The sequence below is a fragment of the Larus michahellis genome, chromosome 4, assembly GCF_964199755.1.
Source record: "Larus michahellis chromosome 4, bLarMic1.1, whole genome shotgun sequence".
Classification (NCBI taxonomy): domain Eukaryota; kingdom Metazoa; phylum Chordata; class Aves; order Charadriiformes; family Laridae; genus Larus; species Larus michahellis.
This window is the reverse complement of record NC_133899.1, coordinates 2270462-2298208: the sequence shown is the minus strand read 5'-3', so window position 1 is coordinate 2298208 and position 27747 is coordinate 2270462. Positions and strand designations below refer to the sequence as shown.

The window sequence follows — 27747 nt, the reverse complement described above, 5'->3', positions numbered from 1 at the left end:
AGTTTTTTCATGCCCAGTGGTATCATTGCAGTGTCTGGAGATGCCTCATCAATGTGGGTCTGCATAGAAATGAACTGGGAAACGTCTCCCAGACAAATTACCCTTTTCCATATTGCTAAAGCAGAGCTGAAACTGGTCGTTTTTTCTGCCCCTGTGGAGTTACACGTGACGTCAGGCTTGCTCAGGTAATACTGGCTGGGAGATCAGAAACACCAGTTCTGGACCCAGTTGCTTCACCCGCATTGCCTGGCTTCAGGAATAATTCAGACAGACGTCCCTCAGGTACACCGTGGCAGATAGTTCACCCTGCCTTGAGGCGGGGAACCAGAGCTGTCTTTCTCAAATTTTTAGTTGAAGGACTGCTACATCATTTCAAAAAAACCCCAAGATTTGCAGATTCATCTAGTAGCAATTGCCAGAAGGCAGTGCCCATGCAATTGGTTGCCTTTTAGCAACTAGATTTTGTGTGTTCATTTATTATCTGATTTTTTTTCCCCCCCATGCTATGTTTGCTCTGTTTGCAGGAGCAGGACTGCATCTGTACGTGTATTTCTTTCAGTTGTTTTCCATGATATTGGTGGTACGTGAACCACGACAAGGCTAGGCTGTATGATTTTTTTTTTTCCTCGATCGTTTCATGCCCAATTTTGATAAGATCTGAAAATAAAACACATCAGTGGGTACCAAAGTGCGGTGGAGGTGCATCCCGCGACAGTGTCCGTTTCCCACCACAGATTAGTCTTTTATTTGTGACACGCAATCAAGATGTTGCAGCTCGTCTGGAGTTTACGTTTCTGGCATGTGTATGATGGCCAAGACGTGCAAGAAAGATAACGCAAAGCAGTGTCAAGCCAGTGAAAGGGAGACACAGTAGGAAAAAAAAAATTATCTGAGTGATGAATTTTCTATAATGATTACCAAGAGTGGAAAAGAAAATTAACTTTGCTTAAGCTAGGTAAAAATTCTTGGTTTCTTCTGCCCAGACATGTCCTGCTGAACACACTCACCGATTTCTCCAGCGGAGCAGAAAGCTCCAGCAGCATTCTTTGGATGCCATCCAGGGAGGGATGTGCGAAAGGGTCATTACTTTGTGCGTGAGATGCTGTGTTTGCCCGGGTTGCGTGTCACTGGGAGCGACGCAGTGCAAATAGCAAATTCCTTATAAAAGTGGTTTTGTGGAGGGGTAGAATGTACAGCTGCAGCCCCTTCCAGATGTGTGATGAGGAAGGACGTATCTCCCCCGCCGGCCCTCCTAGCCTTTAAATACCGTTCTCCAGCTCTAAGGTTCACCCCACAAGGCCCATTAACACTTCCACACAGATGTGTTTGGGTGCTGATGGGTCCCTGATTCATTTGGTTTAAAAGCAAAAACTTGCCTGCAGCTGGTTGAAAAATCAAGGGAGACATTTTGCAGAAGTAATAATAATGTTCAATGAAGAAATCCCTTGTGGATTTTCTCTTTGCTGCTTAATGAACCAACTGATTCAGCCCGTAGTGTTGAAATAATCCTTCCCAAGGACGTTAGAGCACGGTCCCCATTAAGTCAGGGGGAGGATTTTACTGCAGAACTTTTGTTAATGAACCGAGATTTTGTTGTCAGAGGAAGAAACGGGGCTTTCTCTGACTTGGCTTTTAGGTGCAGGTGAATTCATTTAGATTTCTTTCCCTGCATTTTAGGCTGACACCTAATCATCAATATACCTTGCAAGGTTTCTTTCTCTTCTTTTGTTATTAAATGAGGGACAATGGAGAGGTTTGCAGAAAGGGAATCCCCTGAGTCCTGTTTAATACAAAGACAACACCTCCTTCAGCTCAGGAAATCCCTGAGCTGCGGTTTTTTTTGAGGCTGGGAGAATGTTCTTGGGGAGGGGGGGAAATCACAGCATGTTTATTGTATTCTTAAACCCTTCCCTAAGTGTCTGCTTTTGGCCACTTCTAGTGACAAAATGCTGAGCTAGATGGACCTTGGAAAAGCCGTTATTACACTCGGTGTCATCAGGTTGTTCCTATGTCTTTTAATTAGAGTTATAGAGGGACAATTGCACAGAGGGGTTTTTTGTCATCTTCGTCCTCCTGCTTTTCTTCTCACCGTTCTTCTGGCAACCTCTTAGCTTTTAACTGGCTTTTCCTCTGGCTGTGGTACCACTAGCCTTTCTGAAGAGGTCAGTCTTGGATGGGCTAAAGCTGTGCGCAGCTGCTTTCCTGGGGTTTTATCTCCCACCCTCCAGAGCCCCCCTGAGGATGCTCGAGGCTCCAGTGTTTGAGTGCTTTCCTCTGGGGTACCGCTGCTGCCAGGGCAGCGTCAGCTCCACCGTGGAGCATCGCAAATCTTCTTCTCCGCATTTCCAGATGAAGGGTCTCCTATCTATGTGCCCTTTAATGTTGACACACCTCTCCCAAATGCAAGAAAAGGGACTTCAATGAATAACAGCCATGTGTGGAAGGATCAGACTCATATCGGGAACCCCGCTAATTTGAATGGCAAAGCTGAGATCTGCGTGGGGGTGACGTACTGCTGGTATTACGTGTTCAGGACCTTCACCACAAATTCAGAAGCTTTGGGTCCACGTAGGACCCTCAGAATACCTGCAGATTTAGTTCACTATTCACTAAAGAACACGTCTCAAAATAAAAACAGGGATCTTGGTTGAAAATCTTTCCCTTGTTGAATCTGAAGACAAAATTCCCCTTCCCTTAGGTAGAACCAGGATTTCCAACCCTGGAAAAGCCTATGTTTGGCCTCTGCCTACCTTAGAGCAGCCAGGAGGTGAAGAAAGGTGGTCCATAGTGAACCAGACAAGCTGTAGGTGAAGCCTGTTAGGAGAGAGGCACTCAGAAGGAGACAGTGTTATCCTCTTTCCCATCAAAGCCATCTGGCTTTCAGTTGCCAAACCAGTGCCAAGCCCCAGTGACTTTTCAGACTCATCACTGTGCTTAGAAGATTTACAGTGGAAAAAAGCTACTTCTTGCGAGGAAACTCTTGCTCCTTCCTCCCAGGAGAGCATCTAGCCGCAATGACTCATACATTCATCATCCTGGCTTCCCGTAACTATCCAACAGTGGCTACAACGCAAAGGCTTGGGGAGAATCCGTGCTTGCTTGCCTCTGAGATAGGGTGATGTAAGCTCCTGCTCTGGCTTCTCGTGGCTTTCCAGACTGTTCAAAGTTCAAAGCTTTAGTCTCATCACTCCATCACCCAGCAGGCCAGCTCTGGCTCAAGCACCAACTTGCCTCTCCTGAAGTGATGACATTTTAAAAGGGCTTTGGAATGACGAAGGTCCCAGAGTCCTGGAGGAAATGGAGGTGAAGTTCACAGACAGTCAGGACCCAAGTTTCCAGAAGATCTGCCTAAGTCACTGTCTGCCTGTTTTCAGGCAGGGCTGCAAACCACATTCAGCAGTTGCGGTGGAGCTGCCGTGAAGATTTTCATTTCAAGTTGCCAAGATGTTCTCTACAAGATACCCTGTAGAGTAACCCTTGGAGAAGGAATTCTGTTATTCTGGATAAATGGAAAAATAAGTACACTGAAGTCAGGAGGGAGACTACTGCTTCTCAAGTGAAAGAGGAGCTGAAAAATGAACCAAAGAGGTGGGTCCAAGCCCTGAAGTGGCATTTGGTTCAGATTTCAAACACCTCAAAAATCCATAAGTGGATTTGTACGTGAGCCCCATTAAAAAGTTCAAGGTCTCTCGGACGACTGGGGGGTTGGGTTTGGATTTTGAAGTCTTCTGCCTCCACCAGATTTAGACGTTCTCTGATCTGGGGCTTTGTTCAGGCCTGTCTCCGATTATAGAGCCGTGAACAAATAGGTCTGTTGAGGAAGCCGCGTTGGCTGGTCTGCGTGAGCCACTGCCTTCCTTCAAATAGATCAAGAGACTCAACAGAGTTTTGTGCTGGGGAACATGAGAGCAGCACCAAGGCATTTGACATGAGGTTGTTTGAATGTTAGTGGTTTTTGTCTGTGGAACTCTTTGTGTCCTCCGCTTTCAAAATTCTTGACTGTTCCTCTGAATTCAAACCACATGGATGTTTCCTGATGTCAGGTAGATGCAGTCAAATTACTCCAGCTGCCAAGTGCAAGGTGAGATCCCAACCAAGTATGTGGCAGGCTTTTTTGGAAAAGGGCTCCATCATCTCCAGAGCTCCCAAGGAAAAATTAGTTACCCATAAATTCCCACAGCAGGCAAAACAGACTCAAACCAAAAGCCTTGATGTAAATCTAAACCATGATGTTCACTGGGGTAAAAACTGTCCTTTTATGTGAAGCAGCCTGGATCTGAGAAGTGCATGAAAGCCAAATCTGAAGTCAGTCTTAATGAAAACTTGCTGTGCTGTCGGATTGCTTCTTGGCCTTTCCCTCCATCCCTCTCCCTTGAACTTCTCCAGCCTGCAACCTCGGCTGGGATGCTCGCAAGCTATAATCCTCCCTGTGATATTTCCAGGAGACCTGCGACTACGAGAAGACAGTTCTCTGCCTCGGCTCAGTTCTTCACCTTTTAGCCCTCGGTGGATGCCAGCAGCATAAGGAGGCAGCGAGCATTTGTGGGATGAGGAAAGTTGTCCACAAGGTGCCTAAATTCATCTTCTCCTTCACAAGGCGAGCACACACACACACAGCACAGGCTACCTAGAGAAGGAGGAATGGAAAATAAACAGACATGGTGGAATACTTTTTTTTTTTCCTTTTTTCCCCCGCTGTGGGATGGGCGGCTGCCAGGCAGAGCTCCGTTCTGCAGGACCGAGGACCGATCTATGCCCTTTTTGTTCCCACCCTTTTCAAAGGGTTTACATTTATAGGCTTTCAAGTGAATGGATGTGCTCTCGGGAGCGCGGCTCACACGCTGAGCCGGCTTCACAAGGAGCACTTCTCTGGGGCGAGCACACTGCGGTTTCAGGCTGGGTCGCGAGCGGTGCGGCCCTGTTTTATTTGGCTGCCTCCTGCCAGGCAGGAGCTCCGATTAAGATCACAGGCAGGCAAAAGGAGTCCTAAGAAGGAGAAGAAAATGGGCCGAAAATTTCCCTTGCCCCCCATATGAGGTTTGAGTCTCCGAGCAGTGGAAAGGGAAAGCACTGCTTTCCAAAGCAGCCAACTGATACTGGGGGGTTTTCAGGGGCTGATTGTACTCGGGGAATTGATTGTAGCGTCTCTTCTGATGGCTGCCCCAGATTTCTGGCCGCCCGTTGCAGGGTCATGCTGCTGCCTTCACCGTTGGCGTGAGCCCGAGGCGTCCAGCTGAGGAGCGGTGCGTTGGGAGTCAGGGAGGTGTTTGCAGGAGGTGTTGATTATCTCCGGTTACTCCATGCCAGCAGAAGTTTTGGGGCCTTTGGGGGGGAAAGCTCTACCACCAGAGCACATGGGAACAGAGCAGGGCTTTTCTTTCCCACCAAATCTCTTCTTGATTTATTATGCGCCTGCTCAGCAAGGAGGAATGCCAGCGCTGCAAGGATTGCGTTATCTGGGTTGTGCTGTTAATGAGGCCATCATGTTGATTAAGCGTCAGCCTGGAACATTATCTCAGAGAGGTCCCTCTCTCTCTCCCTCTGCAGTGACTGACACTTCTCTGAACAGACAGACCAGGGAAAGTCCTCAAGACTTGTTGTTTGGGATTAAAATAAATAGCAGTTGAGGTGGAGCAGGGCTGGTGGCAGTTGAGTGAGCAAGATTGCACAACTTCTTGCAGCTGAGGACGGAGCTGCCCAATTAAAACCAGCTACAGATGAGGAAAGGGGTGGATGCATGAGAAAGTTCATTAGGGATAATAAATAATTAGGTGTGAAATGCCTAGGAATGGCTCAAGTCAAGGGATGCAGAGAGAGTGGGAGAATGGGTGGAGAAGGGATCCTGTTTAGCACAAGTTTAATCTGTGGGCTGTACTTTTCGGTATGAAGCTGGCAGCGCTGGCATAAAGAAAACAGGTGACCTGGGAAATTGTTTGATTTCCTTTCCTTCCCCTCCAGCTTTTTCCCCAGCGGCGATGATCTGCCAATTCAGCGCTGAGTAAAAGTGACACATCTGGCACTTTTACCCAGGAACTCCAGCCCAAATCTCTTTGCTTTGCTAACAGCTCAATATTTTGTCATATTCTGGGCCACCCGTGAACCTCAGAGAAGTTAGAAATGCCAGCAAATCTGCCTATCTCGCTGTGCCGGAGGGATCTGGCAGCAATTAAGGTGGTCACGAGCTGCAGCTTGTGATGGTCCCCACCGCTTCCAGCTGATGGGCACGTGCTAAGTTGGATCCTCACTTGGCAGTCACAACCTCCATGATGTGTAAGGTCACGATGTTGAAGGTGGCTTCTGGGGAGAATAGAGGCAGGCTTGTCAGGGATGGAGTTGGTTTGCATGGCTTTTAGCTGCTCTTGGGAGTCCGTGGTGGGGCGGAGGAAGGGTGCGATCTGCTTTAGCATCTCCCCAGATGCCCATCACGGCTGCCTGGGAATTGTCCCTTCAGTTCTCTCTACTCCAAGTGTGATAAGAGCAACTAAGATTTCCTGGCGGGCCCTGCCACCTGTGCATCCTGATGGCATGCCTCTCCCTGCAGGAAGCAACAAGAATGGTTTCATCTCTCAAGGGGACAGGGCAGGGCAGGCTTTCTTCCAACAGGGAGTTTTAGACCCAGCATGTCAACCTCTGGATCCCACCTGTGACCGACTTTGGCTGCCCTAGAGAAGAATTTAATCTGACTCACTCGCGCTCCTAGTTTTGATGATAATTGTGGTATGCAAACTGTCCAGAAATGTATCTTGTATTCACATGTGGGCATGTGTTTAGAAGAGAAATCAGCATGTTGGTTCCGTAATGGGGTTTGCAGAAATAAGTTTCCCAAGCTGTCCATGTTGCAACCAAAGTACCTCACTTGTTTGGCTGATGGTAGGGTGGGCTTCTCTGTGGGACCAGCTGCAGGGCATGGTGAAGTTGGGAAGGGGGCACGTTTGCTGCCCAGGTTTTGTGCTGGGTAGGGATGGGCATAAGGAAGCCAAGCTGAGGGTGCCTGTTTGGGGCTGAGTTGGGCCACCAGCTCATGCTGGAGCCGTCACTGAGTCACTTGCTCTGCCTGAACCCAGCAGCTTGCAAACCCTCCCCAAACTTCATCTCCTTGAAAGTACCAGCTGTTGAACCCAGGCTGGGATTCCCAGAGCAAAAGAAACATGCTGTAAGCAAAGATTTGCTAAACACCGGCACCGTGAAATGTAGCGATGTCAGCAGGGAAAGCAAACCCGCACCTCGTGGAGCAGTAATACTCCTGAGGCACAGGAGAGAGAGATGCGAACACCGCTCGGTTTTCAGACTGCTGCTTCTTAAATCAGCTGGAGCCAGATGCCTTCAGCGTCCCGGAAGGGATGCTGCTGCTTCATGGGGCTTCTTCCATCCGAGCCTCTGTCAGCTGCAAGTTAAAGGGGAAAACCAAGTGGAAGAGGTTCGGGTGCTGGCAGCGTGGCCTCTGCTTGCAGACGTACAGCTGCCATCTGCAGCTAACTCTCCGATCCTCCTAAAAATCACCATCACCGCCCCACTAAAGAGAACCCTGAAACACCTCCACGTTTGAAATGTTCCCAACCCCTAAACTATTTTCCTTGCCTGCACTCACCAGCGGACAACTAGAGGAATCAAAGAGGTTTTATGTTTTGTTGTTCTTTTCAGTTTTGAGGTTTGGGCTTGTGTTTTTGTTCTAAAACACATAAAGTCCCAAGGCAGCTTGTGCGTTAGGAATTGCTGAACGAGGTAATTGCTTAGTGCAGTCCCTTGGAGGGACTCCTTTTTTTAAGTGGAAAGAGAGGAGTGTGTTGATTTGGCCACGTGCCAACCAGGAAATACCAAAAAGCTGAAGATGGACCTGTTACAAACAGGCTAACCAGCCTCAGATGTCCCTTCAATATTGGAATATGGAAGGTAATCAAGAGCACATGGGTCCTGTAAATAATGAGATTATTGATAAATACACAGAAATAAAGCCATTTGGCTGCCTCAGTGAAACACTGAAGCCACTGGTTTCAGCTGAAATCTCTTAATTGCCCCTGATTGCCCTGTCACGGGTGTTTCTCCTGCAGCCTGTCAAGATCTGAGGTTCTGTGCTGGGTTTTGCATCTCACGTGTGCCACAATTTAATCCTACACTTTCCTTCTGCGGAAGGGCCGGAGGAGTCGCTGGGGCACAACAAAGATGCTGATGCTCGGGGGATGTCAGCAGGAGAAAGGACGCTGCGGGGAAAAGCACAAGGTGGAAGAGGCGAGTGCCCTTCCGAAGCAGCAGGGCAGAGGTGTGAGCTGCGCTTGCGTCCTTTCTCCTGCTTGACCCCTGTTCCTGCTGCTGCCTTTTTGGTCAGTGCTAGAGCCTAAAAAGCCTGGGGAGGAAGGAAGCGAGTTGGAGTTGGAAGGAGCCTTGGGAAAGCTCACAGTCCTCAAAGCAGGGAGCCCAGAGTCGGGTTTTCGGTCCCTCCTTTGGCATCCCTGCAAGCGCCGACCCCCTTTAAAGAGGAGGCTGCCGGGAGCCACAGGTGCTCGTGCGGGTTGTAACGCAATCAGGTGGTTTGTGCCGAAAGACGGATCAAGGAGCCTCTTTCTAGGCATCCAGCCTTGAAAACACTGGCCCAGTTTTTAATTCCTGTGTTTTTCTGGGGCTGGGACAAGGGTGTAGGCAGACATCAACGCGGTAAATGTGTATGCATACATTTTTTCCTTTAGAGAAAGGAGAAGGGAGAATTGTGTCCAAAGCAAGATGCCTTTGTAGCAATGAGGATGGGGAGAGGTCTTCGATCACTTTGCGTGGGTCACCAGCACTCTGAGCAGCGGCTCAGTGGCAGGGTGGGAAGGACATGGTGTTTTGGAGATGTCTGGGGGGATAGGAGGCTGGCTGGACTTCACGTTGCCCACCCCATGGCATGCTGCTGAGAGTGTAGGGTGGCGTTAACTGGGGGGTAGAGGGGAGCCCTACAGCCTCCTGCACCTTGAAGAGGTCCGTCCTCAAGCCGGAGTCGCAGGCAGTGCTCCCGGGCTTCGAGCATGGAGCAGGAGCACTGCATCCCCTGAGCCTGGATGGGAGCAACGGGCCGTGCAGTAGACGGTCTTCAAACCCTTCGTTCTGGTGCTTCAGCATTGCTGTTTGACCCCGAGCATTTGAGCTGGGAAATTTTGAGCCATTTTTAGCTGCCTGGCTGCAAAGGGGAAGGCAGGAAGGAGGGAGCGAGAAATACCACGCGGTTAGTATTACATCCCCGACACAATGGGAACTTTTATTAGCAATTTTCCATTGTGTTGCAAATGGCAAAGATCATGGTTATATTTGCATGTTTCAGGCTGTCCTGGAGAATTAGCTTTCCTCTGCGATTGGGTAATAGTTTTCACATTGCATTAGGTTCCGCATTTGGAGTGAGGTACAAAAGCTGCAGCTGAAGAGCACCGGTTCTCCTGCCATCGGAGCCCTTCCTTCTGACCTCATAGTTCAACCTAGGAAAAAACAGGTTGTAAGAAGCTTGATCTCTTTGCAGGACAGAGAAAGAGGAGGTGGCAGGTGGGCAGTACTTTTGCTCCCGAGCGTATTGATTGCGCTTCTCAGGCCAATAAAAATGCATGCATTCCTGGCTGGAATAACAATAAGGATGTTTCTTTGCTCTAGGATAAGTCAGGATTTGACTAGATTTCTGCTTGGCTCTGCGGAGGACATGCAGCTATTGACAGCCTGAAAGAAATTAGGCCAAGAAAACAAAACAGAAACAACTGGGAATCGTTGCAGCTTTCTGTCTGCAGTATTGCTTCCAGGACTGTAGGACCCAGGCGCTTTGACTCTGGGCCACAGCCCTGTTTTTTTTGGGTTGGGTTTTTTTTTTTTTTTTTCCCCCCTTTGAGATTTTGCACAGTGCTTTCCGTGGGGGAGTTCTGCACTGCGCTGCGGTCTGGATGAAGCTGCGATGTGCGTCTTCCCTGTTGTGGGACCTGGAGCACGGTGACCAAACCGCTGGCTGATGGCAGGATGGAGGCTGAGAGAGCTCTGCCTCTCCGTGTCTTCCCCTGCACGGCCAGGTATGGCTCAGGCTCGACTCTAGTGCCAACGGTGAAAGTCACTGCAACACCGATCCCCAGGTCCCTGATCCTGCTCTTGCAACCCTTCACAAGCTCTCTAGTCTCTGTGCCACACCACTGTAGCATAAATCCCTGGTGAAAGCATCTTGCTAAAGATGCTGAAGGCAACCTGCTCTATTGAGCCTTGGTGCTTCTTCCCAACAGAGGCAAATGGATGAGAATTTTTTGTGTGTGCTTTTTAGAAACCAGCAAGTTAACCTAGTTGACCTGAGAAATATTGTTAAACTGATGTTGATCCCAGCCTTGGGTCTATTTTCTTTTCTTCCCCTAGCAGACCTTCTCCTGTTTTTAGACACTACTCTTGAGTCATTTTAGGGTTGTGCCAAACACTGGAAATGAAACCCCATGGGCTGCAGAGAGGGGTTTCATCCCAAGGTTGAACTTGGCACCAGGGCTTTATGAAGGTACGTGAGCTATAGGGGTGAGCTTCGTTGGGCTTGGTGCAATACGGGACCGGGTACCATATGAACAAGGGACCCCCCTGCACTCTGCTTTGCTAATCCCAAACTCCATCTCTGATGCATAAGCCCAAGGGAAAAAGCATATGTGTACTGTACGGAGTGAAGGTCAGAATGACGTTAGGGCTGCAGAGCGTCGATTTGTCCATTCTGCTCACAGAAACGGCCTTCATATTTTGTTACCATCTGGACAGCAAATGTGCCCTCCTACGGAAACTTAGTTTTGACCTTCGCTCATTTTGTTTAAGAATGAATATAGGGCAAACGTGTAACGTTTGCACTAGGGATCTCCTGTCAGCACCACAGAGAGGTCAGGAGAGCTGACTTGGCTGCCTTGCTTGTGTCGTGTATTTATGACGCATGTATATAAATGCATATATGTGAGCTTATTCTTTGTATTTGGCTGAAGGTGGGGAAGACAGAAAGTCTATTTGAAGCAAGGATATCCCTAATGTTATTATTTTAGATCTGTGATTATTGGTTTTAATGTGAACAGTGAGTCCTACCATATGCCGAGAGCTGCACACAATGTGCTCCTTCACGGGGGTGGCACGGTCCTCATCGGGAGGCGAGCGTATCTCCTGCAGGTCCTCTGATTCATGGCGCCTATTGCACGGATCACAACCATCAGTTAACCTGATCTCCTGCAGACCATGAACGCGTTGTTTCTTGTTTCATCGGTCATTAGCGCAGATGAGTTGTGGTGTTTGGTGAGCTCTGATATTTGGGCTGTTCAGATGGTGGGCAGGTGACTGGCAGTCTTGCGCAGCTCAAGCTTGATGGAGCAAGCCAGGATGAGTTCCTCTCCATAGCCATTGACTGGATTTGGCTAATCCGGAGCTGGAACATAGCTGAGACCCCTGCCCGCAGGCCTTTCTTCTTCTTTCCCTTTAGAAAGTCAAACATCAGGCAAAAACCCAGCATAACCTGTAAGCAAAGACTTGGAGCTCTTTTTTGGAGGGGCAGGAAAGGTCAGCCTTCCAGCTGACTCTGGTAGCTTGCCACCAGAACAGATTGGGGAAGCAGAGTTGAGCGCGTTAACGCAAAGAGGTTTAGCTGGCTAAACATCTCTTGAAGATTGGAGCTGTTGCCGTCGGTGCTGGGGCAGGCACCACACACAGCCTGCGTTCGGCTGGCGTTGTACGAGCTCGCAGCAGCCCCAGCTCCATCCATCACCCTTCAGCTCCCTGCAACATCCCCAGAAGGTGCTGCTACTCACTCTATAGTGTTTAAATGGGTCCTGCCAAGATTAAATTGGAAAATAAACCCCCATGGCTCAGGCTTGAGCTGTTGAGATTATGAAGATTGATCAAATAGCACAATTAAATGTATTTATTAAATAAATGGGTGATTTATCTTTTTGTTTTTCCTTGCGTTGCACCCCCAGGGATGATTCTGAGCTGCCTCTTGCTGGCTTTAGACGGGGTCCCGCTGCGCGGATACTAGCACAGGCGAGGGCTGAATTGAGCCTTTGCTTTGGACTATTGAGCTAGACCAGCCGGTTTCGCTTTTTTGGGTTGGTACATGGTTTCGTTTGCCCGTTTTCTCCAGCTGAAAAGCTGCCCAGCGCGGGTTCTTCCAGACAGGCCTGGGGGTGTTTCCATTTGTGCCAAGAAAATCAGGCTTTGACAGTAAAAACAAAACAAACCAACTTCATCCTCCCGTCCCATGTCTCCCCCAGTAGATTAAAAAGCACTTCTCTCTTCTTTTTTTGGTTTTTCTTGGGGTTTTTTGTAACACAGCTTTTGTTTTAAAATGCAAAGCCTGGTTTGCATCCCCCAGCTCTAGCGCTGTCCCTTTAAAATCTGATTTTGGCAGCCAGTGTGGTGGCTGTGGCTCCTGTCCTGAGCAGATGGCTTTAGTTAGGCCAGATTCGGTGGCAGGTCTCTGGGATGCCGAATCTCTGCCTCGCTCACTCCCTTCTTCTGTCATCAATAAAGCCATTGAGAGAATCTTTAATAAATAAACAAAAAAGCATTTTTCAGCAGACAGTGGGATGGAAAATGACTCATAGGAAAACAGGGTATAAAGTACACTCTAGCATTAGGTATTACATGTGTCGAGTTTCTGTTTGGGGTCCAAGAATGCTGTGGTTTTTCTCTAAGGATTATGCCATTGTGGAATAATGTCATTGTGGAGTATTTGGTCAAGATGAGCTGATTGAGTCTGGTGGTTACTTACAAATATATATCTCTGTATTTTTCAGCGTTCGGAAAATCTGTGACAAGCAGTTTTCGGGAGGCTACAGGCAATTATTGCCATCACTGTTTCCAGGCCTGCTGAATGCCATGAAAATTGCTGGAGTCATGCTTTCTCTCCTCCTTTCCTTTTCTTCATTCATGGAGGACCTACTTTTTTTCCCTTGGGGTGGGGTACAGACAAACTGGGCAGGATCCTTTGCGCGAGCTTAGACCTACCAACGGACCCATCAGTCCTAGGCGGCGGCTGGGACGCCCACGTGTGTGATATCAGTGTGAACCAAGAGCAAAGTCCGCAAGGGACGGAGGAAAAGGGGCGAGAAACGTTCTGCCCAGAAACCACCCTGGCAAAGTTGGGGGTCCCCAGCAGTGCCAGTGGGGCTTGGGTGGTGGTCACCAAAAAGGCTTTTGGAGGATAAACGGTCATCCGCTAACCCTTGCTGCTCCTCTGTGGACGTTAAGGATGCACCGGGGAAAGAGGCGTTTCAGGTAGCACTCGTGTGTGTTGCAGCAAGTCATCTGCAGAGTTAAGGAGATGCTGATGCCCAGTTTCTCTTTCCTTGTGTCCTGTGATCCTCATTTTCAACGCAGCAGTCCCTAGAAACGCTGCCGTACCCATTTTTTGGTAGGGGGTGGTAGGGATATCAAGCTTTTCTTCCCATTATTCAAGTGTGCCGATTATTAGAAAAGGGAAAAAAATAAAAAATATTTTACAGTTTGGTTTCCAGCCTCTCGGCGGAAAAAAATGTGCGTCGTGATGATCCTAACGCTAGAAATTATAGCTCTGTGATCCCGTTAGCTGTTATCATCGTTTTTACCTGCTCAGTCTGTGCTGCACGGAGGTTTGAGAGCTCGGGGGGAGTCCCGGGCAGATCCCGCTTGAGCATCGTGGAAGAGCGAAAAGGAAGCGTCGGAGGATGAACGCGAAGGAAAGGGCTCGCGCTGCGGCCTCAATGAAATATTTATAGAGCACTATATACACAACTGCGGACAGGCTTTAAAAATGGGAAACACTCGAAGCAAAACGAGGCCATTTGGATACAGAAGGCCTCGTTTTCTAGTGTTTCCTAGCCAAACACAAAAAAAAAAAAAGGCAGCACGTGTACAAAGAGCCGTTTCTAGCTTTGCCCCATCTGTCACGATCCCTCTCGTTCGCACGCCCTGCTGCCTTTTTGGTTTGTTTTCTCCAGTTTTTGTCAATCGGGGATGGAGGGTTTTGAGGGAGGGCGTAAGTGCAGGTGTACCTCGGTGGAGAATACTGCCCGCTGGCCAAAAGAAAAGCAGAGATGCCCTGGCAGGCGATGGTCGTGTTTGGCAGCTTGTTTTTGGGAAGGGCTGGTGTATATTTGCTGAAAACTGCTCCTGAAGCATACACGAGCCTGCCTGGAGCAGGCATGCATGCTTGCCAGAGGAGCAGGTAATTAGCTTTATTTTTCATACCATTCCAATCTCTGTCTACCTCCTATATAGCTGAGACACCTGCATTAACATTAGCTTAATGCAAAACATAAATAAATATAAACGGAGTTAAATAATAGCATATTGGTGGGAAAAGGAGCGAAGGGTTGAGCGCATCTCCAGCGGCTTCCAGTGCCTGGATGAGGTGCTGGCATTTCCAGGATGGGGCAGCATCCAGGCGGTTCAGGAGTAATGGTGGCCCAGGAGCCAGCATCGGCTGGGGAAAGCCCTTCTAGCCGCATCACATCACGGCGATGGCATGTGCCATTCCTTCGATGCAATTATTCTTCATAGGCTCGTTGACCTGAAACTAAACTCTTGGGAAAGCCGAGATTCGAGGCAGCCTTTGTCTGTCCGACTCCGAACAGGGGGAGCTGGGGCTCCGGGGGAAGGGGCAGACGTGTGGGGGAAGCCAGTTTGCCATTCCTGTGGATGTTTTTAGGGGATTAAGAGGGGAATGATCGCTCTCCAGGCCTGTCTCAAGGTTTAAGAATTACCTGGAGGGCCTGCTGGAATCCATTTTTGGATGACTGGAGATTTTTTCCTATCTGCAGTGACAGAAAGCGAGTCTAGCGGTCTGGAAACACCTCCCGAGCTGTCAGAAGAATGATGGTTGCTCTCTGCGGCTCGGTGGCAAGCTGACCCATGGCAGGCTGCAGCCAGAGCCGGGGGGCAGCTCGGCCCCTCTGCCCATCGTTGTGGCTAGGGCTGCCATGGGGGAGGCTGGGGACAAGGGACACCCTGCCACGGGAGGTGCATCAAGCTGGTTTCTGGTGGCTCCACCAGTTGACTTTGGAAAGGAACAGGGGACGAGGAGGAAGCAGGGAGAGTGTCCTGCCTTTCCCTGAGGTTCATTTGTGCCTCCTCTGATCTTCTGGAAATGCTCAAATTTATCACCAGGAAGATGGTGGTGGAGAGTAACAGTCCTTCCTGCTCCAGCAGTGACTGTGGTTTGGGTCCCCACCACTTCATCTCCCAAGGCCAAGGGGAGCCGCTTCTCCTGAGGGGCTGGCTTGTAACTAGAAAGACTGGAAGGTGTTTGGGGAAAGAACCGAAGTTCTGGGGGGCTGCCAGGGGCCCTAACTCTATCCACAGCACCAACCCAGCAGGAGCAAGGTGTGTGGCTTGATGGAAAGTCCTTCCCAGCCTCGTACCTGGAGGGCAAACGTTAACACCACTATCACAAGTGATGCTTGCTCTGCCTTTCAGCTTTTTTCTTCTAAAATTTCTTAGGTAGCTTTTCCGTAGTTGCTGTTTTTATGCCTAGTATCCCCAGATAAAGCGATTAGTGAGAAAACAGAGGAGAAGTAACACAGACCTTTCTGCTTGCTAACAAAATCTCTTAATGTTCTCTTTTTTTTTCTTTTTTTTGTATCCTGAAGGTGTCTGGCAGCAGATGAGGGGCTGGGACTGGAGTGGGAGAGGGAGCACGGCTTAACGCCGAGGCCGTTGTAGACAGCGCTGCTGCCCGCTGGAGTCTGGAGCTGGTCAAGCGACGGTAAGGAAACAGCCTCTTATTTTTTCCCGAATTGATAAATCGCCTAACGCAGTGCAGAGTAGTTTCTGTGCCGTGGTCTCGTGCGTGGACTTCGCTCGTGAGGTTTTGTTTGCTTGAAGGCACCCGGTTTGCTGCCCGGACACCTCTGGCAGCTCCCTGATTCCTGCAGCCATAAAGTTTGCGCTGTCCCTTCCCGATTTTATGAGTCTGCTGGGTCGTACGTTCTTATGATGTGATGCTGCTTACAGGGTGAGCCACAATTATACCGTGCCTTCCAAAATAATTCCTCTGTACAAACCCAAATGTTCAGCCTGTGAAAGCCAGCATTTGAACCCTGCACTTGGGAAGCGGGGAATACCGCGGGCAGCGTGGAGTTCTCGGCCTTTGAGGTTGTGTGTGTGTTTGTGACGCTGTGCTTTGCTGCCGTGTTTTCCCGGATGCTCCAGGAGAGCGCAGAGCTCAGGGTCCCACGTGCCTGGGACACGCTCTCTGCCCTCCCTTAGTCCTCAGCGGTGGTAAGATGCCGTTGCAGCCCAAAACCCGACCTAATTTTTCATTTATGCTGTATCGTTGCAAAATCAGCATCGCGGACTGTGATGGCCTGGCTTCCAAATTCAGGACTTTATGGCAGTTGTCTCCTGCAGGAAAAAAACAAAAAAACAAGCTGGGGAGGAGGGGGAATCACTCTAGAAGCTCAACAACACTGAGCAGCCTTCCAGTACGGGGTGCTCCTAAGCAGCCCTACGATAACAGATGGGAGAGAGATGCCCGCAGCCCGTTAACGGAGCAGCAGCGTGTGCTGTGCGAGGGTTTGCACCGACCCTCTTGTATTTGAGCAGGTCTCGTGGGCAACGCTGAAAAACCGCAAAACCAGTACGCAGATGGGAACAGGGCAAAAAGAATGTCGTAAAAGAGAAATATATTTCATTTTCTAGCTTCTAGGGAGTTGGAAATAATGTGGAAAAAGATGTTGTTAGTTAATACTGATGAATGATCTTCTGGCAGCGCCATTAATCAAAGCTAATCATTGAAATGTTTTTGGGAGCGGAAATTTGTATGCGCTGGTTTTGATTCCTGTATAGAATAAATGGCTTTATCGGTTTCTTCTATGGAGTTTGACAAGCATCCAGTGACCTGCTGTTTTCTTGACCGTCTAATGACTCAGGAAAATCCAGAGGGGCCAGCAGAGGTTTTGTTGGCATTAAGAGCTCAAGTTAGTACTTCAACAAGCAGCTACAGGCGATGCACATCCCCATTTGACTCTCGGGGTGATTTTACCTGTGATTTTTAGCTCTGATTTTTATTTATTTACTTTTGCTGAGCATTTGCAGTCCAGGTATCTCTTCGGTATAGACTTGTGATTCAGGGAGGGTGATTTATTCCCTTGCATTTCCAAGTGATTGCTCCACGAACAATCCTTCCTGCAGGGGCCCCACAGCAACTCTGCCTCCGTCCCCCCTCCGAAACACTGTGTTGGGATGGGTAAAGGGCCCTGGCTTATTCATACCAGGAAAATTACTCTTCTCCTTCCCCACTTTGCAAAGATGTTCCTGTAGCGCAGGGGTGACAGACAAGATCGGCTCAAGTGCTGTAGTCAGCACGTCTCTTACTAAAACCAGTTAAACTCCCCAGCCAGGAGACTGGTGAGCGATTGGAGGTCAAAAGCTCCAGATGACAAACCAGCCAATTCCGATTTTATGGGTCCCACAAGTTTCACGGCCACCTTTGCACGCAGAGGACTGCCAGGTGAGCGCTGCAAGCACCAGCCGCCGCCGTCAAGCCCTGCGTGTGAGGATCCCTCCGTGCAAAAGCTCGCGACTGGTTTCCAGGACGTCGGATTTACACGAAGGCTGATGAGTTGTGTGCGCTTTTTGCACAGATCTTCTTGCAGCGGCAAAATGAACGTGAAATTCATGAGCGAGAACTGAACCCTGGATCATCTGTTTAAAAAATGCAAACTCTTGCCAAGCTGATAGAAAGGAAAACCGGAGGAGTATAAAAATTTATATCCCATTTTATGCCGCAGACTTGCAAATGGGTCACAAGGACACTCGTGCGCCCAAGCCACTGCGCTTTGCAATTAGGGAGACTAATTGCAATAATGGGAGATGAAACGCAAGGGTCAGCCAGCAGCCAAGGACCAGCCCCTGGCTGTCGATAGCTATACCAACCACAGTCAATGTTAAAAAACTTTATGGTGGCGTTGGGACTAGAAGAATAAGAAATCAGAGAAGGCAAATGCATATAAAGCGCCTTGGAAATCCCCCTGCCATTGCAGCGTTACCTTCCTAACCGGCTCCTAACCCCTGCCCACGGCCTTCTGAAAGAGCCATTATGTACGTTATGTGTCAGCAAAGACTCATATTTGTTTTTTTCTCTTTGTCTCAGTACTTCAGATAACTTTTTGCCATGCAATTCCCAATGTTTATTTTTTTCTCCCTAAGAGCTGATAGCTAAATATATTCCCAATCTCAACACTTTGACTTTTGCTGTTTATTTAATGACTTTCGCCCACTTCAGTATGATTAAGTTCATCTGTGTCTGGGTGTTTTGGTTAGCATTAAATTCCCTTTATTTTGGGAAGTTCATTTCCACACCGTGCTTTCTCCCAGTTGCCTTCCTGTAAGTGAAGGAGGGTGGTTTTTGATCCAGGTCTCCCCTCCTCCCCACTCCTGTTGTGCAATTTTTCCTTCCTGGCTCGCGACTGGCTTTCCAGTTCTGCCTTTCGGAGCGTGAAAATCCACCCTGGAACAAGACTCTTTCTCCAGCAAAACCGAAACTTTCTGCTGCCGGGGGAGCCGATGCTGCCACGGGGAAGGCGCTCAAGACCTGCGTCACCTGCTTGGGACATCCCCAAAATCCAGCCCGTTGCAGAACATCCTTGCTGCCACCATCAAGGGGTGGTGGTGGTGGGTCTCGTTGCACGTGCACCAAGGCAGGGGTGGTCCCTTGCACCAAGGCAAGGGGCCGCTTGGCCGCCGTCCGTCCGTCGTGGCGAAACGGTGACTCCAAGCGTGCGGTGGCATTTGGGATTTGCGCGTAGATGGGTTGGGGTTTTTCCTCCTTTGCGGCGTGGTGTCCAGGGGAGGCTGCGCAGCGGGGAGGGAGAGCGGGGCTCAGCCCTGCAACAGCAACCGAAACGCTCCACCTGGAGGTGAAAGCAAATTATAACGGGGGCTCGGTGGCCAGCTGGGATTTGTAGATCAGCAGCTGAAGCGGAAAAGCAAAGGGTAGATATTTGCCTTGTGTCGGCCTGAAACGGAGGTTGTGTTGAGGAAAAGAATCCATGATTTAAAAGAAAAGTGATGTGGAAACGTGCAAAGCCATCCTGAGTGATGGAAAGGCAGTGCACGGGAGGAGATGCTCCGACACCAGGCTGCACCTCTCCCAGCATCTGTCTCCAGCCCTGCTGTCTCTATCGTGGGGACACTGCTGAGCTTCAGGGTGCCGCAAGCGAGGATTTGAATTAAGGGATCTCCCCTCCCAGGGCACAGGTATCTTTTGAGCTGGGTGGCTGAAGTTTTTTCGCTCCTGCCTCTGCATCCAGACAAGCCTCTTCCTTCCTGGGCACTGAGCGTCTGCCTCCTCATCAAATTTTACTCATTTCGAACTTACACCTTAAATATGCCACTGAAATCCTAACGTTCGCCATTCAACCTGCTCACCGACGGCTTGCAGTTTACAGAAACAGCATTTTTCAGTTATGAGCAATTTACTGAAATGAAGTCACCCAGGCTAATTAGAACTACAATTCCGAGAGCTCGGGACCTTGGGGAAAGCTGGGGCTGTGTTGGAGGCAGTATCTATGTGTTTTGGAATAACAGCCCTCTGCTAGCTTAGATGAGCGCTGAATTGACCGCCCCGGTGATCTGATCCACCGGGCATTTCCAGTGTTCCTGCAAACAAAAAACCCTCCATCGTCTCTGGGGATATTTTGCACGTAAATATTGCTCCGAGGGAAATTAGTGCTGAATATATGTGGAAAATAACCAAAAAATATAGTCATATATCTTGCAAGACTTACAGGAAATTAGCGCTAGTGAATTACCCTAAACAAAATTACCCGGCCACAGAGCACATGTGTTCCAAGGGAGAATTTGAAAATCATTTGAGAAGGCTTTTTTTCTTTGCAAAGCTAATGGATCTCATAATTTTGCACAGCCCTAGTGGAAATAGGAAAGAACCTGCCTCGTCCAATTAAGAATTAGAAGTAGAGCAGCAACAGGGAGAAAGATTTCTATTTAAAACAAAAAAAAAGAAAAAAAAAAGTGAGTTTTGTTCTTAAGCCCCATGAAATCCTGCTGAATTGGGAATTCTCTCCAACACAGCGATACTGGCTGGTACCAGAAAAATGCCGGTAGCTTGTTGCCGAGACTTCAGCGAACAATGCGCGGCGCCGGGGGGAGGGCCGCGGGCGCTGGGCTGCGAGAGGTGCCGCGGGCGATGGGCAGCGCGGGGCGGCTCGTGGAGAAACCAAGGACCCGTTCTCTAAAATATGAGCACAGTGGCTCGTTTAGCATATTTAAGTATTTACTGCCGTCTCAGGAAGCAGGAAATTCCTACCACTATGGGGGAAGCACAAAGTTCAGTCGGACAAGCGGGGAGGATAAAAGATGCGAGGAAAACGCACTTGATCCTGATGGGATTCAGCGGCCTCTAGTTAGAGGATTATTTATTACGCAAGGGCACGGCACAGTTTTGCAGCAGAGATATCTGATGGCTGGAGGCAAACTGGTCCAGCTGGTGGGTTTGGAGGTGTAAGTGGCACTTCTGCCCGGCGCTGTCGGAGGAAGATGCTTCTGCCCCAAGCCCCAGCCCCGGCTGCGGAGAGGCTGCGCTTTTCTCAAGCGACGCTTTGGGTTATTGTAAAAATCGAGGAACTGGCTTGAGATAGGCTCAGGCTTTCAAGTTTATTAGCTGTGTTTTCAAGCTGGGCTCCAATTCCTTCTGCTGGAGCGCACGCCGCCTTACTCTCCTTGCCATCTCCTGCTGTCCGTAATGAGCTGTCGGAGGGGAGGGAAGGAAAGGTCAAACCCCTTCAGCATCAGGTGCGAATGGGGGCGCGTGGAAAACAGATCCCTGTTATCGTAGCAACCGAAGCACTGCCCTTGGCGGGCCGGAGAACGGCCCCGAAATAGCAGCGCAGGCGATGCAAACACAGGGGGTTGCTGTGGTAATGGCAGGGCTCCGGTGGCTGGGGCACACTGGAGCCACCTTGCCCCCTGCACGGGGGGTTAAGGTCTTCCAACAGCTCATGTCTTGCTCGCCGGTGCAGGGAGCATCAGGGGATGCTGAAAATCGGCACTGAAATAGTTTGCTTTGCGCTTTTCACCATAGAAACTATGATGAACTATTTTTTTGGAGAGCACTCAGAGGTGTCAGCAGGCTCGTGCTGCTTTGCTTTGGGATGGGTGAGTTGCAGTGAGTGGGGAGCTGGCACCGGGGAGGTTGAGATCAAACGTTTACGTTTGAGATCCAGGTCCATCCATGCAGGGAGCACAATAGGGCAGCTCTGACCGTGTGATTTTAGTCATCCTGGGGCTTGTTCTAGCAAGAGAAGATGCAAACGCAAAGAGCAAGTCAGTAGGGAACGCTGGATAATAATGGCCACAGGATTTATGGTCTGGAAGGGAAAAGATGCTCTTTCTTTTAAAGGCAGCTGACTCGCCCTGCGCAGAGCTCGGCCGTTGCTCCGAGGAGTAAAGGGCCTGCACATCCCCTTCTGTGGCACTGGGCTTCCCAAAGGCTGGGGCAGCGGGGTGCCTTGCAAAGCCCCTTTGCTTCCAATGGCTCCAAAACACACTGTTGACGCCCCCAGCCGTTTCTGCTGGTGCGTTGACCCTTCTCCCGCTGCTGTTTCTCAGCGGGGCTTGCTGCGGGTACCTTGGGCCTTAACCGGGGGTGCCCGAGTCAGCAGAGGGAGGTGTTTCAAAAGGGCTGTTGCAAAAGCTGAAGCCCCCGTTCACATGCTGCGAGTAAGCTCAAGCACTTTGCTTTACCTGTTTACCCCATGGCGTTTTCTCACCTAGAAACCGAGCCAGGGGAAACCGTGAGAGCGAGCTGGGGAATGTACTCAGGCTTTCTCAGAATCCGGACATCAAACTGCTGATAAGGGAGGGAGATTTTAAAAATTCAAATAACCATTAAGCGAGAGTCATCCCTGCTCCACACGGGCCTCATCCCTTCCCTGGGCCCAGTTCCCAGGACGCTCCGTGTTGTTCTCTGTTCCTGGATGGGAAACAGCCTAAAAAAAAAAAAAAAAAAAAGAAAGTAGATGTGATGTTTGTAATTTTCTGCCTGGGATTTGCCGTATGCTGCGGGACCTCTGTTCTCAAGACCTGCTGTTGCAAAGCCTCACGCCACAACGACGGGCGAGCATCAGCGGTCTCCAAGCTCCCCGCCCGAGCACGGGGGAGATGCGGGTCCTAGGAGGGTCCTCGCTGCGAGGCCGGGCGTTCGGCTGCAGGCTGAGATCTCCGGGAACGTGCTTTACTGAAGCGGCAGACAGCAATCAACAGTCCATCTAAATTAAGGGGTTTTTAAGCCTACAAGGTGCGTTGTCTGTGAATTCTGTGAGTCAGCGCAATGGCAGCAGCGGCCTCGGTGTTAAATACCAGCGTGTTGGAGACCGTCTTGGCTGTGGGCAAATTCTGGGGGGAAAAAAGGCTGGTCATGAACCGCGGTTATAACCACCTCAAATACCAGCAGTTGTGGTTGTTGCTTTGCAGAATCCCCGCTTCTTTTTGGGGGTCCCTGGTGTAGCTCTCCCCTCCCTGGGAGCCTCCCATCCTCCCGTCCCAGGGAACCCGGGTCCCGTGACGGCTGGTGACGATGCTGGTGGCTGCTCCCCCGAAACCCAGCCTGGCTGGGGATGGGACGGCGCTGTGCCCGCCGTCAGGTGAGATCTGTCAGCTCCACCATTGCAGGTAACAGCGATGATGGGTGAGATAGCAGCTACTCCGAACCGACGGGTTATTTTTCCTCCCCCTGCAGTTCATCGGGAGGTCAATGCACTCGAGGGGCTTTTTTTTTTTTTCTTCTTTTCTTTTTTGCTGTCGTAGTGAGGAGTTTTCTGGCTCAGCCTGTCTTTGCTCCCAAACGGTAACTCCTTAGCAGATGAAGCGTGGATTCACCTGCCTTACCTTAGGCATGTAAAGCTCAGACACCTAAGCCTGTTCTAATCACCCCCTTAATATCCATAGAAAGGCAGCTGCAGGTCCTAAAACAGGTGTCAGTGGGGAGCTGCATCAGCAGCCTGCTGAGGATGAGGTTTTATGACTGCAAGTCCTCATCCTCTGCCTCACATTACCCCGGGGCACATCTTGAGCTTTGCTCTGCTGTGGCTACCAAGCTGATGCTCGGCAGAGGATGTGACACATCCTGAATCCCGCTCCGAGGGACGACGGGTGCTCGCCTGGGTGTCCCTGCGGCCGTTTTCTCTCCTCACTGGCCGAGGTGAAGGCGTTGCGGCTCGGTGGGGCTGGAGGGGAAGGTCGGAGCTTGCTGCAGACAGGCATGCTGGGCTGTTAGAGCGAGCCCAGGTGAGCCATGCATCTTGAGACCCCGGGCTGGGAGATCTGAAAGGTCACTACAGGAAAGCCGTGTACTTCAGTTTTCGTGTATTTGCCTTTATAGGTGTATCACCTCCTTTGGAAGCAGTGGCCAAAGGTTTGCATGCGCTCCGGCACCTTTTAAAAAGAGACCTTTGCGTAACCTGAATCCTTCTAAGCTGTAACGGGTGTTTTCTTGATGTCTCACAGCCGTCCAGAAAGCACGCAGAGCTGCTTTAAAACGCCCAAATGCCTGTGTTGGTTTATGGAAGCCGTGCTGCAACACTGTCAGCCTCCCGGTTAAGCTCCCAGTCGCTCCAAATCAGCTGCCGAAAGCCAGCGGAGGCTTTTGTGTCGCTGCCGGTCGGGATCTCCGAGTAGCTGGGGCAGGATTAACTGTGCTGACATCCCCGCAGCGACACCCACATGGTTTAGCTCTAATTTCTCAGATGTTAGATGAGATGACATCTCATCCCACTTTCCTGCTCCTTCCCAGGACGCATCGCCTTTTCCCTACAGTTGGTCCTCCTCTTGCAATGCAAATGCTCAGTCTCCAGCTGATCTTCTGTGCCCATCCCAGTCGCCATCAGACTCGAACGGGGTTGTGAGCTGCATGTGCACGATGAACCCAGCACATCCCCGCGGCCAGCTCGGTGATACATCTGCTGAACAAAGGGTGGTGGGTTTTGCATAAAATAAGGAAAGCTGGCTAGACCAACCCAGGAGAAGTCTCTTCTCGGGGAGGTTATCTGGACGGGGAGTTCTCTGGCACCAAAATGTGATGGTTGGATATGAAAAACTTTTGGCTTCGATAGAATTTTTTAACTATTGGAGTGGGTGTGGGATGGACTACTATTCCCCTTGCTCCCTCGACAGTCTTCTCCCCTCTTCCCCAAAGAAAACCCTCTCCCAAACAGCGAGCTTTGTTATGTCTCATTGTCCTCTCTGGCACTTGGCAATGCAAGTTTTTCCCATCTATCTTTTTGGCATCTGTTCACGCTCTCCAGGACTTTGTTGGTTTTGCACTGATTCTTGCTCCAAGACTTGACTTCAGGACCATGGGAAAGACTTTATGGCTGCAATGGGGCAGCAATATGTCTGAGCAGAGACACTGCAGACCCTGGGCTGCGTGAGGACCACGTAGGCGGTGAAGCCCGTGTCGTCGCCTGTGGTGGGCTGCCCCATGTAAAGGTCTCATGCAGGCTGCCGAGAGCCTGGGGAGGAGTGGGGAGGGAAGCCAAGGCATTTTATTTCTCTTTTTATTCTTCAGACAGACTAAACCATATTTTGGCCTAGTACGTGGCCATGAGTGAGACCTCTTCTTCTAGTGGGAGAAGTGGGGGTAAAAGGCTGGCTGGTTCTGGGCTGGAGCTTGGTTGTATCTGTGAAGAGGACTATCTGACATAGGTTTTGGCATTAGCAGATGATGCAGGAGGCCCTGTCAATTGTACATGAAGCGTCTCCAAACTGCAGTGGGTAAAAAACATCCCAAAGCAGAGCTCCAGTCGCCAGGAGTTGTGCGGGTGATGCTTTATGTGGCTGCAAGGAGACAACACAGCATCTCCTTCAGGAGAGGCGAATTGGGCAAAATACCCCACTCTTTGCAACCTTTCTTTACAGCCACAAATCCTTTCCTTAAGCTAAAGAGACGGCAAGAGTTCCCGTGGAGAGAGCAATAGCCATGCACAGAGTGCGGAGTGATGCTTAATGTTCATCCTGCCGTGCCCCACTCCTGGCCTATGGCATGTGTGGGGCTACAGAGCAGTGGTGTTCATCCCCACGCAAACCTTGACAAAACGTGTGTTTCTACTTGACTCTGCCAGTTCACTGTTGAGATTATTACCAATCCGGTACATTTTTTAAAGCAAATGAGGTTTCAAAACGCCTGTTGATAAGATCTTTCTTGCCCTCAGTGGAGTCATTAATTCAATATGCTGAAATACCATTTTAATTAGTTTGCACGACGGTCCCAAGAGCAATGAAATAATGCTCTTTATTGTGTGAGTATGTAGTGTGCTGTGCGTAATCCTGTTCTTTATCTCTTGTCTTCTGTTCTGTCTCACTGGCAAATATTAGTGCATCCTGTCTCCCAGTCATATCCTTGTGCGAGCATGCCAGCAATCTCAAGTTAAATACTCGACGTTACATTAAAACAACATTGTAGTTATTACTTGACTGCCAGAAAAATCAGAGTTAAAGGCTGCCTTTGATTGCTTGTGTTGTAGTTAGGTATTGCAATGACCCCCAGACTGTGCGCAGCATCGCTTATCCTTAACCCTCATCTTCCCCCTCTCAGCTCTGCTGGACCAAGAGCTGCCCAAGGAGAGCAGAGCCATGGCCACGAGCATCTGGTCCGTGACAGACTCAGCTCCAAGGACGGAAATGGATTAAGGGAATCACCCAAGGTCACTTGGGTGTTCTGCAGTGAGCGTAGAAAGTCTCTGCTCCATGCAGTGCGATCGGAGCACGTCCTGTCCCAGCAACAGCTTTGCCTTAGAGGAGACCAGTGACTGAGAGGGTGAGCCAGGAGATATCTGTGGTCACAGAGAGGACCTGCCACTGCATTGCTGGAGCTTCTTCTGGGGATGGGTCTCTTTTTGCGTCCCCAGGTGCATGCGGCATATTTCATGGGCGACGCCTCATTACCTTTCCTCCTCCTAATCTGATCCACGCTGATGGATGTGATCCAGGTTCGTTGCTGGAATTAGAGCAGCACATTGTCCCACACTGATGCTACCGAAGGAATGCACTAAGCTGTAAAAGTAATGGCAGATGGACTTAAATCATCTTCACTGTGCATTTGCTGCTCTGCTCAAGCAGAGGGATTTTTGCTTGTAATGTCCTTGGTATGCATTTCTTTAAGGGTTATGTCATTTAATGGATGTCACAGGGCTGTGGTGAAACTCCTCCATCAGACCGAGTCCCACTACACTGAGTTCGGCATTTAAAGCTGCTTTTATTCTGATTTAGTCATAGCACCGTTCTTTCACCTCTTGGGCACAAACCAAAGGTCTTGTCACCATGGTGCCGCCCATCTGCTGCAGACCCACGTGTCCAGGGCTAACCCCCTCCGAGTCCTCAGCAGCTGAAGCACATCCATGGCAAATGGTGAAAATCATGGTGATTTTGCAATTCACGTGATAGAGAGAGACGTGATAGATAAAGCAAACAGAGATCCAGACTTTGCAGAGATTCCAAAGAAACCCAGGCGTTTTATTCTCGCTAACCCAAGAAACACATAGATTTAGACAAAATAATAAGTGCCCAAGTATGTTTTCCTGCCTCTTTTTGTTTAATGCCTCTTGAAAGGTCTTTGAACGTAAGTCCAAGCCCTCTAAATAATCCCAGATCCTCCCTCCCTCCTGCTTTGATGCACCTGAGCTCTCCTCCTGCACACACGGCCCTTCTCGCTTTCACGTCTGCGTTCCAAAAATGACCGCTGAGAGATCTTCTCTTTCATAATCTTCCCATCCTTTTCCAGATGATTCTTGCTCAGCCCAAACATATGATCCAGGCATCTCACCAGGTCTGTTGCTTCGTTATTTCAGCACTGGAATTCAGATTTAAAAAACGGTTTGCCTAAATGGTACCTGTGTTTCTGGCTGCTGAGCTTCCAGAGGCACGTCAGTGGAAAAAAGGCAATGGGAAAAACAGGAAAACTCCACGTTCAAGAAGTTTTCAGTAATAAAACATAGACATAAAATGTCCTCAGTGACCAAACAGGCAGTAATGGGCTCCCAAAACCATCATAAGGTCATCCCATTTCTTGTAAGCTAATGACAGTTTTCATGGACTATTGTAATAAGGTTGACAATTTGTTGTACGAAAGCAAAGACAGAAGAAAATCTTTAGTCTCAAAAGTTGATTGAGGGTTGAAAAGCAATCTCATCTCTGCTCCGCTTATGGTTGTCTTCCATTTGTAGCCCAGAAACCTTTTCTACTATCCCACTGCTCGTGTGTGAAGACTTCCCGTTGCAGATGGAAAGATCCTGGCTGAGGTGGGAGACACCTTCAAATCTTGTAGGCTTGTGTACTCTTCTTACACAATGTAGAAAAGCCTTGAAATTTGTATTGCCTCTGAAATACCTCCAAATTGGGGAGGAGCTGCCAAAGCTGGTCCAGTTTTCTGTCTGTTGAAACAAGGAATTTCAAAAGAGAACAAACCCTTAACAGCTGGTCGAACACGCCATCTTCTTTCTCCTAGAGTGTAATTTTCAAACCGTAAGGAGGTTGGTTGTGACTAAAGAAACACAGTCCATCGGATAGCGTCCCGTAAGTTCAAAAAATGGAAACCTCGGAGCCCGTTGCAGGGAAGAAGAAGGGGAAGGCCCAGAGCACGCTGGTGTGAAGGATGTGTACTATAGCGTACGAGCGGATCCCCATGGGGACACAGCTCATAAGGAGTGGGGTACCTCAGCTGTAGAAGTAGCAAGCCCCGAGGTTTGCCTAGAGAGATCCTGTTGTTGCAGTGAGTCCCCGTGTGAGCTTGCACAACGTGCTGTGGATGCT

General features: G+C 49.6%; 1 protein-coding gene across 3 annotated transcripts in view; it reads left to right on the top strand.

Annotated features, from left to right (window-relative positions):
• The window catches only part of ZNF469 (zinc finger protein 469), a 162820-nt gene that overhangs the window by 43301 nt on the left and 91772 nt on the right, over window positions 1-27747 (top strand). For 2 of the 3 annotated variants that reach the window (XM_074582721.1, XM_074582718.1), the window contains exon 1: window positions 15212-15688. The gene's annotated coding sequence lies outside the window, so the exon portion shown is untranslated. Of the gene's footprint in view, window positions 1-15211; window positions 15689-27747 lie in introns of those variants that run through there. The other variant, XM_074582720.1, reaches the window with a different exon arrangement.